Source organism: Hemiscyllium ocellatum, unplaced genomic scaffold (assembly GCF_020745735.1).
Source record: "Hemiscyllium ocellatum isolate sHemOce1 unplaced genomic scaffold, sHemOce1.pat.X.cur. scaffold_459_pat_ctg1, whole genome shotgun sequence".
In the NCBI taxonomy this organism is placed as follows: Eukaryota; Metazoa; Chordata; class Chondrichthyes; order Orectolobiformes; family Hemiscylliidae; genus Hemiscyllium; species Hemiscyllium ocellatum.
Window position 1 is genome coordinate 293717 of NW_026869068.1, and position 14531 is coordinate 308247.

A 14531-nucleotide genomic window follows, 5' to 3' on the forward strand; every position below is an offset into this window, starting at 1 on the left:
GGGTTACATATGGAGAACGGCACAGAGTCCCATAGATATATGGAAAGTCCCAGTCTCCATCCCTGGCCTGTGCTGCTGCGTCTCTGTGGAGTGAACCATTTTGTTGCCTCAGGATCTGGAGTAGCTGCAAGAGCGAGACTCGCTGACAGAGGCAGCAATTAGACCCACACAGTGAGGGATACCACATGGAGAGATCCTGAGTGATATCACCAGAGTGTTGTTATGCAGGAGCTCAATTGGAAGTGAAAGAAAATGGGGAACTGGCGCAGTTGGTAGTGTGGCCGAGCGGTCTAAAGCGCGGGAGTTAGGTTCCAGTCTCGACAGGGGCGTGGGTTCGAATCCCACCACTGCCATTGCTGCTGATCGACTGCAACGGTGCAGCTTGTTGAAATGCTGTTGCCACCACTGATGTTGTTTCGTTCAGAACAAAATTCGATTTGTTTCCCTGGGAATTAACTGTCGAGTGGGAAAGTGCCAAATTTCCTCTGCTGTCATGATCGTGTTCGTCTCCCGCGTGGAAAATTGCAAACATCTCTACTGTTGCTTTACGTTCCAAGCATGTTGAGATTTTACTGGAACCGAATGGTGACTGCTATTTCATCGCTGTTGTGAAACAAAGTCCTGCGGTGAGTCGATTCATCGTTATTTGGCTTTCTGGCGAGTGGGAAAATCGTTCCGATGAATTTTGATGTCATATGCTATTGAATTTCTCCAATTTCCTTCGTTTCTGTCCCGGAGACCCCTGAAGGGAAAGGTAATCTAATCGAGACTGTGATTGGTGAAATTCACTTTTTGTGGCCCATTCTTATTATGTTCTTTCTTTCTCTCTTTTCAGCATTGTCTGTGATATGGTGGTGCACTGAGGCTCAAGTATCATTGAAAAGTAATTTGGAATTGCCCTGTTGTTAGTTGTGAGATTACTTTACGGCTCATGCCCTCGGAGTGTCTCACATTTAGCATTCATGCTCACTGTATCTGAAAATGCATTTGGTTTGCCAGTTTTGTTTGTGTTGCGTGCCAAATGTTTTCTGTTTTGCGATTCGTTCAATACATTACGAATTAACAGGCTTTCTGAGGTAATTTCCAGCTGCAAAAACTCCTCAACTGAGAATCTGGGAAAATTTCACAGAGTATGGTCAGTCGCAGCAAAAGTAAGGAAGTCCTTCGTTTCTGCAGTGTTTCACAATACTACCTTTCCAGTGAGCAGTCGAACAGACTAAATGATTGTGCCACAGACTGCGACGGCCAGCTCGGCTAAAAAGTTATCCTTTTAAAGCCGGTGTAAGCAACACAACGTTATTGGGCTACACCGCGTGAAAACAGATACTTCGGTGTATCTCGTCCATGCATACCACACAGCCAAAATTAAACAACTCCCATGAAACAACGAGCATTTGGAAACAGAAAGGTGAAAGGTAGAACGTCTTCAACTTTCAGTGTCGGATACCACTGAGCTGCAGCAGGGGCGGCTGTGGGCTTGTTTCTGTAGCATAGTGATCAGCACGTTCACCTTCCGCAAGATAGGTTCCCGCGGTCGAAACTGTTTTGTTCTTCATCTGCAGCCTTTTACATGGACAAGAACGGAGCTTTCCTGCTTGCTTTCCCATCTGCAAACCTGCCTTCGAATTTGCTTGAACAAATCTGCTCTCGTAGTGAAATGCAATGCATTTCCATTTGATTACTGTGCAGAGCATTGTAAAGATATTCTACAAACTGCTTCTGATCATGTGCCATTCAGTTTGAGAGTGTAGTTACCGATCCTTCCACGAAGAGCAATACTGCATTTGCATTCCTTGCTGAGGCGGCCCGGTTCAAAGACAGGGAAGAAGGTGATGCGCTGGTGTCACAGTGCACCACGGATTCCTGAACTATTCTGTCTGCCAAATGTACCCCAAAGTCGTATCTGAAAGGCCTCATTTGGAAGCTGTCTGTCGTTATTCAAAGTGCGAGAATTGGCACCAGAGGTCCTGCATCATGTTTTGGAGCAGTTCGCACGTTAGTGGCTCATTCAATCAGCAACAGCAATGAAAGAAATTGCACTCTCAGAGGAAGCTCTGGACCTGTGCTTTCAAAGCTAGCATTAAGGTGCGCCCCGAGATCTAAGCCATGTTGGAATTTAAACGGAGGAATCGACAAAGAGGCTGCAGAATAACATCGCATCCTTTTGGTTTTCATTAAATCACTGATGAGCAGGAAAATGTAAACGGGGAGAGCGACTGGGAAAGTGAGGCAGTTGCAGCTCTGTTGAAACTCCTTCTTTTTGAGTCACTCAGCAACAAGAGGCGTGAAGGTGACTCAGGCGTGAGAGCTCTTCACATCGAGAACAAAAAGCAATCAAGTGCAGTTAGCACCACTCCCGGAGTGGGGGTGGGGTGAGATAATTAGCTTTTGATTTCAGTTCCTCTGTTCAGAAACTGCCTTTTAAATTGAGGTGAACAGAAACTGCATTTCTAATAAGCACCATGGAATTTAGCAAGATTTTTTGAGTCGCTTCTCGTCGATTCCCACGCAGGTTTCCAACTCAGTTGATGTCGATGTGGCTCATGTCCAGGTGTGAACATCCCTGCAGCCAATTGCATAAAAGGCAAGGAAAGTGGCATCTCGAACTGGCCCCGAGGTCAGAGCATCCTCACAATGTGATCGGTCGTTCTCGGATTGTAATGCTACCTCCGGTGTTAGTGTGGAGAACATTCTTTGGGACTATTATTCTACAAAACAGACACAGTGACTGAAACTATGCTGCACGGTATGATGTGGAACACGGCCTGCTCAGCTTTGTTTATTTTCCCTGTAGTCCGGTGTGTTTCATGTTCCGTGTAAACGTGAAAGTTGTCCTATTTCGAGCAATGGGTGAAATCATTTAGCAAAGTAAGAATCGAAATTGCAGTAATGTCAAGCAGTTCATGGTTATTTGACCAAATCATAAGCGAACATGTATGCTCACGCACTCACAGATACATTTGTAGTTGAAAAGAGTCTGAGAAGATAGCCTCAGCTTTACCATTGATTTTTATCCGGATTGATGGGCTATCATTATCTGCTGCGAAATTGATATTGTAGCCGGGCACATCCACGCAGCCGTGCGAGTCCGAGAGGGATCATGGAACCCTTTTCACTTGACTTTCCATCTGTTGTTATGCAGGAGCTCAATTGGAAGTGAAAGAAAATGGGGAACTGGCGCAGTTGGTAGTGTGGCCGAGCGGTCTAAGGCGCTGGATTTAGGTTCCAGTCTCGACAGGGGCGTGGGTTCGAATCCCACCACTGCCATTGCTGCTGATCGACTGCAACGGTGCAGCTTGTTGAAATGCTGTTGCCACCACTGATGTTGTTTCGTTCAGAACAAAATTCGATTTGTTTCCCTGGGAATTAACTGTCGAGTGGGAAAGTGCCAAATTTCCTCTGCTGTCATGATCGTGTTCGTCTCCCGCGTGGAAAATTGCAAACATCTCTACTGTTGCTTTACGTTCCAAGCATGTTGAGATTTTACTGGAACCGAATGGTGACTGCTATTTCATCGCTGTTGTGAAACAAAGTCCTGCGGTGAGTCGATTCATCGTTATTTGGCTTTCTGGCGAGTGGGAAAATCGTTCCGATGAATTTTGATGTCATATGCTATTGAATTTCTCCAATTTCCTTCGTTTCTGTCCCGGAGACCCCTGAAGGGAAAGGTAATCTAATCGAGACTGTGATTGGTGAAATTCACTTTTTGTGGCCCATTCTTATTATGTTCTTTCTTTCTCTCTTTTCAGCATTGTCTGTGATATGGTGGTGCACTGAGGCTCAAGTATCATTGAAAAGTAATTTGGAATTGCCCTGTTGTTAGTTGTGAGATTACTTTACGGCTCATGCCCTCGGAGTGTCTCACATTTAGCATTCATGCTCACTGTATCTGAAAATGCATTTGGTTTGCCAGTTTTGTTTGTGTTGCGTGCCAAATGTTTTCTGTTTTGCGATTCGTTCAATACATTACGAATTAACAGGCTTTCTGAGGTAATTTCCAGCTGCAAAAACTCCTCAACTGAGAATCTGGGAAAATTTCACAGAGTATGGTCAGTCGCAGCAAAAGTAAGGAAGTCCTTCGTTTCTGCAGTGTTTCACAATACTACCTTTCCAGTGAGCAGTCGAACAGACTAAATGATTGTGCCACAGACTGCGACGGCCAGCTCGGCTAAAAAGTTATCCTTTTAAAGCCGGTGTAAGCAACACAACGTTATTGGGCTACACCGCGTGAAAACAGATACTTCGGTGTATCTCGTCCATGCATACCACACAGCCAAAATTAAACAACTCCCATGAAACAACGAGCATTTGGAAACAGAAAGGTGAAAGGTAGAACGTCTTCAACTTTCAGTGTCGGATACCACTGAGCTGCAGCAGGGGCGGCTGTGGGCTTGTTTCTGTAGCATAGTGATCAGCACGTTCACCTTCCGCAAGATAGGTTCCCGCGGTCGAAACTGTTTTGTTCTTCATCTGCAGCCTTTTACATGGACAAGAACGGAGCTTTCCTGCTTGCTTTCCCATCTGCAAACCTGCCTTCGAATTTGCTTGAACAAATCTGCTCTCGTAGTGAAATGCAATGCATTTCCATTTGATTACTGTGCAGAGCATTGTAAAGATATTCTACAAACTGCTTCTGATCATGTGCCATTCAGTTTGAGAGTGTAGTTACCGATCCTTCCACGAAGAGCAATACTGCATTTGCATTCCTTGCTGAGGCGGCCCGGTTCAAAGACAGGGAAGAAGGTGATGCGCTGGTGTCACAGTGCACCACGGATTCCTGAACTATTCTGTCTGCCAAATGTACCCCAAAGTCGTATCTGAAAGGCCTCATTTGGAAGCTGTCTGTCGTTATTCAAAGTGCGAGAATTGGCACCAGAGGTCCTGCATCATGTTTTGGAGCAGTTCGCACGTTAGTGGCTCATTCAATCAGCAACAGCAATGAAAGAAATTGCACTCTCAGAGGAAGCTCTGGACCTGTGCTTTCAAAGCTAGCATTAAGGTGCGCCCCGAGATCTAAGCCATGTTGGAATTTAAACGGAGGAATCGACAAAGAGGCTGCAGAATAACATCGCATCCTTTTGGTTTTCATTAAATCACTGATGAGCAGGAAAATGTAAACGGGGAGAGCGACTGGGAAAGTGAGGCAGTTGCAGCTCTGTTGAAACTCCTTCTTTTTGAGTCACTCAGCAACAAGAGGCGTGAAGGTGACTCAGGCGTGAGAGCTCTTCACATCGAGAACAAAAAGCAATCAAGTGCAGTTAGCACCACTCCCGGAGTGGGGGTGGGGTGAGATAATTAGCTTTTGATTTCAGTTCCTCTGTTCAGAAACTGCCTTTTAAATTGAGGTGAACAGAAACTGCATTTCTAATAAGCACCATGGAATTTAGCAAGATTTTTTGAGTCGCTTCTCGTCGATTCCCACGCAGGTTTCCAACTCAGTTGATGTCGATGTGGCTCATGTCCAGGTGTGAACATCCCTGCAGCCAATTGCATAAAAGGCAAGGAAAGTGGCATCTCGAACTGGCCCCGAGGTCAGAGCATCCTCACAATGTGATCGGTCGTTCTCGGATTGTAATGCTACCTCCGGTGTTAGTGTGGAGAACATTCTTTGGGACTATTATTCTACAAAACAGACACAGTGACTGAAACTATGCTGCACGGTATGATGTGGAACACGGCCTGCTCAGCTTTGTTTATTTTCCCTGTAGTCCGGTGTGTTTCATGTTCCGTGTAAACGTGAAAGTTGTCCTATTTCGAGCAATGGGTGAAATCATTTAGCAAAGTAAGAATCGAAATTGCAGTAATGTCAAGCAGTTCATGGTTATTTGACCAAATCATAAGCGAACATGTATGCTCACGCACTCACAGATACATTTGTAGTTGAAAAGAGTCTGAGAAGATAGCCTCAGCTTACCATTGATTTTTATCCGGATTGATGGGCTATCATTATCTGCTGCGAAATTGATATTGTAGCCGGGCACATCCACGCAGCCGTGCGAGTCCGAGAGGGATCATGGAACCCTTTTCACTTGACTTTCCATCTGTTGTTATGCAGGAGCTCAATTGGAAGTGAAAGAAAATGGGGAACTGGCGCAGTTGGTAGTGTGGCCGAGCGGTCTAAGGCGCTGGATTTAGGTTCCAGTCTCGACAGGGGCGTGGGTTCGAATCCCACCACTGCCATTGCTGCTGATCGACTGCAACGGTGCAGCTTGTTGAAATGCTGTTGCCACCACTGATGTTGTTTCGTTCGAACAAAATTCGATTTGTTTCCCTGGGAATTAACTGTCGAGTGGGAAAGTGCCAAATTTCCTCTGCTGTCATGATCGTGTTCGTCTCCCGCGTGGAAAATTGCAAACATCTCTACTGTTGCTTTACGTTCCAAGCATGTTGAGATTTTACTGGAACCGAATGGTGACTGCTATTTCATCGCTGTTGTGAAACAAAGTCCTGCGGTGAGTCGATTCATCGTTATTTGGCTTTCTGGCGAGTGGGAAAATCGTTCCGATGAATTTTGATGTCATATGCTATTGAATTTCTCCAATTTCCTTCGTTTCTGTCCCGGAGACCCCTGAAGGGAAAGGTAATCTAATCGAGACTGTGATTGGTGAAATTCACTTTTTGTGGCCCATTCTTATTATGTTCTTTCTTTCTCTCTTTTCAGCATTGTCTGTGATATGGTGGTGCACTGAGGCTCAAGTATCATTGAAAAGTAATTTGGAATTGCCCTGTTGTTAGTTGTGAGATTACTTTACGGCTCATGCCCTCGGAGTGTCTCACATTTAGCATTCATGCTCACTGTATCTGAAAATGCATTTGGTTTGCCAGTTTTGTTTGTGTTGCGTGCCAAATGTTTTCTGTTTTGCGATTCGTTCAAGACATTACGAATTAACAGGCTTTCTGAGGTAATTTCCAGCTGCAAAAACTCCTCAACTGAGAATCTGGGAAAATTTCACAGAGTATGGTCAGTCGCAGCAAAAGTAAGGAAGTCCTTCGTTTCTGCAGTGTTTCACAATACTACCTTTCCAGTGAGCAGTCGAACAGACTAAATGATTGTGCCACAGACTGCGACGGCCAGCTCGGCTAAAAAGTTATCCTTTTAAAGCCGGTGTAAGCAACACAACGTTATTGGGCTACACCGCGTGAAAACAGATACTTCGGTGTATCTCGTCCATGCATACCACACAGCCAAAATTAAACAACTCCCATGAAACAACGAGCATTTGGAAACAGAAAGGTGAAAGGTAGAACGTCTTCAACTTTCAGTGTCGGATACCACTGAGCTGCAGCAGGGGCGGCTGTGGGCTTGTTTCTGTAGCATAGTGATCAGCACGTTCACCTTCCGCAAGATAGGTTCCCGCGGTCGAAACTGTTTTGTTCTTCATCTGCAGCCTTTTACATGGACAAGAACGGAGCTTTCCTGCTTGCTTTCCCATCTGCAAACCTGCCTTCGAATTTGCTTGAACAAATCTGCTCTCGTAGTGAAATGCAATGCATTTCCATTTGATTACTGTGCAGAGCATTGTAAAGATATTCTACAAACTGCTTCTGATCATGTGCCATTCAGTTTGAGAGTGTAGTTACCGATCCTTCCACGAAGAGCAATACTGCATTTGCATTCCTTGCTGAGGCGGCCCGGTTCAAAGACAGGGAAGAAGGTGATGCGCTGGTGTCACAGTGCACCACGGATTCCTGAACTATTCTGTCTGCCAAATGTACCCCAAAGTCGTATCTGAAAGGCCTCATTTGGAAGCTGTCTGTCGTTATTCAAAGTGCGAGAATTGGCACCAGAGGTCCTGCATCATGTTTTGGAGCAGTTCGCACGTTAGTGGCTCATTCAATCAGCAACAGCAATGAAAGAAATTGCACTCTCAGAGGAAGCTCTGGACCTGTGCTTTCAAAGCTAGCATTAAGGTGCGCCCCGAGATCTAAGCCATGTTGGAATTTAAACGGAGGAATCGACAAAGAGGCTGCAGAATAACATCGCATCCTTTTGGTTTTCATTAAATCACTGATGAGCAGGAAAATGTAAACGGGGAGAGCGACTGGGAAAGTGAGGCAGTTGCAGCTCTGTTGAAACTCCTTCTTTTTGAGTCACTCAGCAACAAGAGGCGTGAAGGTGACTCAGGCGTGAGAGCTCTTCACATCGAGAACAAAAAGCAATCAAGTGCAGTTAGCACCACTCCCGGAGTGGGGGTGGGGTGAGATAATTAGCTTTTGATTTCAGTTCCTCTGTTCAGAAACTGCCTTTTAAATTGAGGTGAACAGAAACTGCATTTCTAATAAGCACCATGGAATTTAGCAAGATTTTTTGAGTCGCTTCTCGTCGATTCCCACGCAGGTTTCCAACTCAGTTGATGTCGATGTGGCTCATGTCCAGGTGTGAACATCCCTGCAGCCAATTGCATAAAAGGCAAGGAAAGTGGCATCTCGAACTGGCCCCGAGGTCAGAGCATCCTCACAATGTGATCGGTCGTTCTCGGATTGTAATGCTACCTCCGGTGTTAGTGTGGAGAACATTCTTTGGGACTATTATTCTACAAAACAGACACAGTGACTGAAACTATGCTGCACGGTATGATGTGGAACACGGCCTGCTCAGCTTTGTTTATTTTCCCTGTAGTCCGGTGTGTTTCATGTTCCGTGTAAACGTGAAAGTTGTCCTATTTCGAGCAATGGGTGAAATCATTTAGCAAAGTAAGAATCGAAATTGCAGTAATGTCAAGCAGTTCATGGTTATTTGACCAAATCATAAGCGAACATGTATGCTCACGCACTCACAGATACATTTGTAGTTGAAAAGAGTCTGAGAAGATAGCCTCAGCTTACCATTGATTTTTATCCGGATTGATGGGCTATCATTATCTGCTGCGAAATTGATATTGTAGCCGGGCACATCCACGCAGCCGTGCGAGTCCGAGAGGGATCATGGAACCCTTTTCACTTGACTTTCCATCTGTTGTTATGCAGGAGCTCAATTGGAAGTGAAAGAAAATGGGGAACTGGCGCAGTTGGTAGTGTGGCCGAGCGGTCTAAGGCGCTGGATTTAGGTTCCAGTCTCGACAGGGGCGTGGGTTCGAATCCCACCACTGCCATTGCTGCTGATCGACTGCAACGGTGCAGCTTGTTGAAATGCTGTTGCCACCACTGATGTTGTTTCGTTCAGAACAAAATTCGATTTGTTTCCCTGGGAATTAACTGTCGAGTGGGAAAGTGCCAAATTTCCTCTGCTGTCACGATCGTGTTCGTCTCCCCGCGTGGAAAATTGCAAACATCTCTACTGTTGCTTTACGTTCCAAGCATGTTGAGATTTTACTGGAACCGAATGGTGACTGCTATTTCATCGCTGTTGTGAAACAAAGTCCTGCGGTGAGTCGATTCATCGTTATTTGGCTTTCTGGCGAGTGGGAAAATCGTTCCGATGAATTTTGATGTCATATGCTATTGAATTTCTCCAATTTCCTTCGTTTCTGTCCCGGAGACCCCTGAAGGGAAAGGTAATCTAATCGAGACTGTGATTGGTGAAATTCACTTTTTGTGGCCCAGACTGCGACGGCCAGCTCGGCTAAAAAGTTATCCTTTTAAAAGCCGGTGTAAGCAACACAACGTTATTGGGCTACACCGCGTGAAACAGATACTTCGGTGTATCTCGTCCATGCATACCACACAGCCAAAATTAAACAACTCCCATGAAACAACGAGCATTTGGAAACAGAAAGGTGAAAGGTAGAACGTCTTCAACTTTCAGTGTCGGATACCACTGAGCTGCAGCAGGGGCGGCTGTGGGCTTGTTTCTGTAGCATAGTGATCAGCACGTTCACCTTCCGCAAGATAGGTTCCCGCGGTCGAAACTGTTTTGTTCTTCATCTGCAGCCTTTTACATGGACAAGAACGGAGCTTTCCTGCTTGCTTTCCCATCTGCAAACCTGCCTTCGAATTTGCTTGAACAAATCTGCTCTCGTAGTGAAATGCAATGCATTTCCATTTGATTACTGTGCAGAGCATGTAAAGATATTCTACAAACTGCTTCTGATCATGTGCCATTCAGTTTGAGAGTGTAGTTACCGATCCTTCCACGAAGAGCAATACTGCATTTGCATTCCTTGCTGAGGCGGCCCGGTTCAAAGACAGGGAAGAAGGTGATGCGCTGGTGTCACAGTGCACCACGGATTCCTGAACTATTCTGTCTGCCAAATGTACCCCAAAGTCGTATCTGAAAGGCCTCATTTGGAAGCTGTCTGTCGTTATTCAAAGTGCGAGAATTGGCACCAGAGGTCCTGCATCATGTTTTGGAGCAGTTCGCACGTTAGTGGCTCATTCAATCAGCAACAGCAATGAAAGAAATTGCACTCTCAGAGGAAGCTCTGGACCTGTGCTTTCAAAGCTAGCATTAAGGTGCGCCCCGAGATCTAAGCCATGTTGGAATTTAAACGGAGGAATCGACAAAGAGGCTGCAGAATAACATCGCATCCTTTTGGTTTTCATTAAATCACTGATGAGCAGGAAAATGTAAACGGGGGAGAGCGACTGGGAAAGTGAGGCAGTTGCAGCTCTGTTGAAACTCCTTCTTTTTGAGTCACTCAGCAACAAGAGGCGTGAAGGTGACTCAGGCGTGAGAGCTCTTCACATCGAGAACAAAAAGCAATCAAGTGCAGTTAGCACCACTCCCGGAGTGGGGGTGGGGTGAGATAATTAGCTTTTGATTTCAGTTCCTCTGTTCAGAAACTGCCTTTTAAATTGAGGTGAACAGAAACTGCATTTCTAATAAGCACCATGGAATTTAGCAAGATTTTTTGAGTCGCTTCTCGTCGATTCCCACGCAGGTTTCCAACTCAGTTGATGTCGATGTGGCTCATGTCCAGGTGTGAACATCCCTGCAGCCAATTGCATAAAAGGCAAGGAAAGTGGCATCTCGAACTGGCCCCGAGGTCAGAGCATCCTCACAATGTGATCGGTCGTTCTCGGATTGTAATGCTACCTCCGGTGTTAGTGTGGAGAACATTCTTTGGGACTATTATTCTACAAAACAGACACAGTGACTGAAACTATGCTGCACGGTATGATGTGGAACACGGCCTGCTCAGCTTTGTTTATTTTCCCTGTAGTCCGGTGTGTTTCATGTTCCGTGTAAACGTGAAAGTTGTCCTATTTCGAGCAATGGGTGAAATCATTTAGCAAAGTAAGAATCGAAATTGCAGTAATGTCAAGCAGTTCATGGTTATTTGACCAATCATAAGCGAACATGTATGCTCACGCACTCACAGATACATTTGTAGTTGAAAAGAGTCTGAGAAGATAGCCTCAGCTTTACCATTGATTTTTATCCGGATTGATGGGCTATCATTATCTGCTGCGAAATTGATATTGTAGCCGGGCACATCCACGCAGCCGTGCGAGTCCGAGAGGGATCATGGAACCCTTTTCACTTGACTTTCCATCTGTTGTTATGCAGGAGCTCAATTGGAAGTGAAAGAAAATGGGGAACTGGCGCAGTTGGTAGTGTGGCCGAGCGGTCTAAGGCGCTGGATTTAGGTTCCAGTCTCGACAGGGGCGTGGGTTCGAATCCCACCACTGCCATTTCTGCTGATCGACTGCAACGGTGCAGCTTGTTGAAATGCTGTTGCCACCACTGATGTTGTTTCGTTCAGAACAAAATTCGATTTGTTTTCCCTGGGAATTAACTGTCGAGTGGGAAAGTGCCAAATTTCCTCTGCTGTCATGATCGTGTTCGTCTCCCGCGTGGAAAATTGCAAACATCTCTACTGTTGCTTTACGTTCCAAGCATGTTGAGATTTTACTGGAACCGAATGGTGACTGCTATTTCATCGCTGTTGTGAAACAAAGTCCTGCGGTGAGTCGATTCATCGTTATTTGGCTTTCTGGCGAGTGGGAAAATCGTTCCGATGAATTTTGATGTCATATGCTATTGAATTTCTCCAATTTCCTTCGTTTCTGTCCCGGAGACCCCTGAAGGGAAAGGTAATCTAATCGAGACTGTGATTGGTGAAATTCACTTTTTGTGGCCCATTCTTATTATGTTCTTTCTTTCTCTCTTTTCAGCATTGTCTGTGATATGGTGGTGCACTGAGGCTCAAGTATCATTGAAAAGTAATTTGGAATTGCCCTGTTGTTAGTTGTGAGATTACTTTACGGCTCATGCCCTCGGAGTGTCTCACATTTAGCATTCATGCTCACTGTATCGAAAATGCATTTGGTTTGCCAGTTTTGTTTGTGTTGCGTGCCAAATGTTTTCTGTTTTGCGATTCGTTCAATACATTACGAATTAACAGGCTTTCTGAGGTAATTTCCAGCTGCAAAAACTCCTCAACTGAGAATCTGGAAAATTTCACAGAGTATGGTCAGTCGGAGCAAAAGTAAGGAAGTCCTTCGTTTCTGCAGTGTTTCACAATACTACCTTTCCAGTGAGCAGTCGAACAGACTAAATGATTGTGCCACAGACTGCGACGGCCAGCTCGGCTAAAAAGTTATCCTTTTAAAGCCGGTGTAAGCAACACAACGTTATTGGGCTACACCGCGTGAAAACAGATACTTCGGTGTATCTCGTCCATGCATACCACACAGCCAAAATAAACAACTCCCATGAAACAACGAGCATTTGGAAACAGAAAGGTGAAAGGTAGAACGTCTTCAACTTTCAGTGTCGGATACCACTGAGCTGCAGCAGGGCGGCTGTGGGCTTGTTTCTGTAGCATAGTGATCAGCACGTTCACCTTCCGCAAGATAGGTTCCCGCGGTCGAAACTGTTTTGTTCTTCATCTGCAGCCTTTTACATGGACAAGAACGGAGCTTTCCTGCTTGCTTTCCCATCTGCAAACCTGCCTTCGAATTTGCTTGAACAAATCTGCTCTCGTAGTGAAATGCAATGCATTTCCATTTGATTACTGTGCAGAGCATTGTAAAGATATTCTACAAACTGCTTCTGATCATGTGCCATTCAGTTTGAGAGTGTAGTTACCGATCCTTCCACGAAGAGCAATACTGCATTTGCATTCCTTGCTGAGGCGGGCCCGGTTCAAAGACAGGGAAGAAGGTGATGCGCTGGTGTCACAGTGCACCACGGATTCCTGAACTATTCTGTCTGCCAAATGTACCCCAAAGTCGTATCTGAAAGGCCTCATTTGGAAGCTGTCTGTCGTTATTCAAAGTGCGAGAATTGGCACCAGAGGTCCTGCATCATGTTTTGGAGCAGTTCGCACGTTAGTGGCTCATTCAATCAGCAACAGCAATGAAAGAAATTGCACTCTCAGAGGAAGCTCTGGACCTGTGCTTTCAAAGCTAGCATTAAGGTGCGCCCCGAGATCTAAGCCATGTTGGAATTTAAACGGAGGAATCGACAAAGAGGCTGCAGAATAACATCGCATCCTTTTGGTTTTCATTAAATCACTGATGAGCAGGAAAATGTAAACGGGGAGAGCGACTGGGAAAGTGAGGCAGTTGCAGCTCTGTTGAAACTCCTTCTTTTTGAGTCACTCAGCAACAAGAGGCGTGAAGGTGACTCAGGCGTGAGAGCTCTTCACATCGAGAACAAAAAGCAATCAAGTGCAGTTAGCACCACTCCCGGAGTGGGGGTGGGGTGAGATAATTAGCTTTTGATTTCAGTTCCTCTGTTCAGAAACTGCCTTTTAAATTGAGGTGAACAGAAACTGCATTTCTAATAAGCACCATGGAATTTAGCAAGATTTTTTGAGTCGCTTCTCGTCGATTCCCACGCAGGTTTCCAACTCAGTTGATGTCGATGTGGCTCATGTCCAGGTGTGAACATCCCTGCAGCCAATTGCATAAAAGGCAAGGAAAGTGGCATCTCGAACTGGCCCCGAGGTCAGAGCATCCTCACAATGTGATCGGTCGTTCTCGGATTGTAATGCTACCTCCGGTGTTAGTGTGGAGAACATTCTTTGGGACTATTATTCTACAAACAGACACAGTGACTGAAACTATGCTGCACGGTATGATGTGGAACACGGCCTGCTCAGCTTTGTTTATTTTCCCTGTAGTCCGGTGTGTTTCATGTTCCGTGTAAACGTGAAAGTTGTCCTATTTCGAGCAATGGGTGAAATCATTTAGCAAAGTAAGAATCGAAATTGCAGTAATGTCAAGCAGTTCATGGTTATTTGACCAATCATAAGCGAACATGTATGCTCACGCACTCACAGATACATTTGTAGTTGAAAAGAGTCTGAGAAGATAGCCTCAGCTTACCATTGATTTTTATCCGGATTGATGGGCTATCATTATCTGCTGCGAAATTGATATTGTAGCCGGGCACATCCACGCAGCCGTGCGAGTCCGAGAGGGATCATGGAACCCTTTTCACTTGACTTTCCATCTGTTGTTATGCAGGAGCTCAATTGGAAATGCAAGAAAATGGGGTGGTTAATTGCTTGTAGTGTGGCCCCGGCGGTCTAAGGCACTGGATTCTACATCCAAACCTGCAAGGTGGGTGTGTTCAAAAATTCCCTCTCTTGTCGTTTCAGCTGTTCAACTCCACTGATGCTCCCTTTGTTGAAATGCTG

At 45.4% G+C, this 14531-nt stretch overlaps 4 non-coding genes across 4 annotated transcripts; all 4 read left to right on the plus strand.

Annotated features, from left to right (window-relative positions):
- The first annotated feature begins 3185 nt into the window (after nt 1-3185).
- On the plus strand, nt 3186-3267 carry trnal-uag (transfer RNA leucine (anticodon UAG)). The gene has a single exon. It is a non-coding gene; the product is annotated as a tRNA-Leu (tRNA).
- A 2831-nt stretch (nt 3268-6098) lies between these two features.
- trnal-uag (transfer RNA leucine (anticodon UAG)) lies at nt 6099-6180 on the plus strand. The gene has a single exon. It is a non-coding gene; the product is annotated as a tRNA-Leu (tRNA).
- Nucleotides 6181-9010: 2830 nt separating this feature from the next.
- On the plus strand, nt 9011-9092 carry trnal-uag (transfer RNA leucine (anticodon UAG)). Its single transcript has one exon. It is a non-coding gene; the product is annotated as a tRNA-Leu (tRNA).
- A 2400-nt stretch (nt 9093-11492) lies between these two features.
- Nucleotides 11493-11574, plus strand: trnal-uag (transfer RNA leucine (anticodon UAG)). Its single transcript has one exon. It is a non-coding gene; the product is annotated as a tRNA-Leu (tRNA).
- The last annotated feature ends 2957 nt before the right edge of the window (nt 11575-14531 follow it).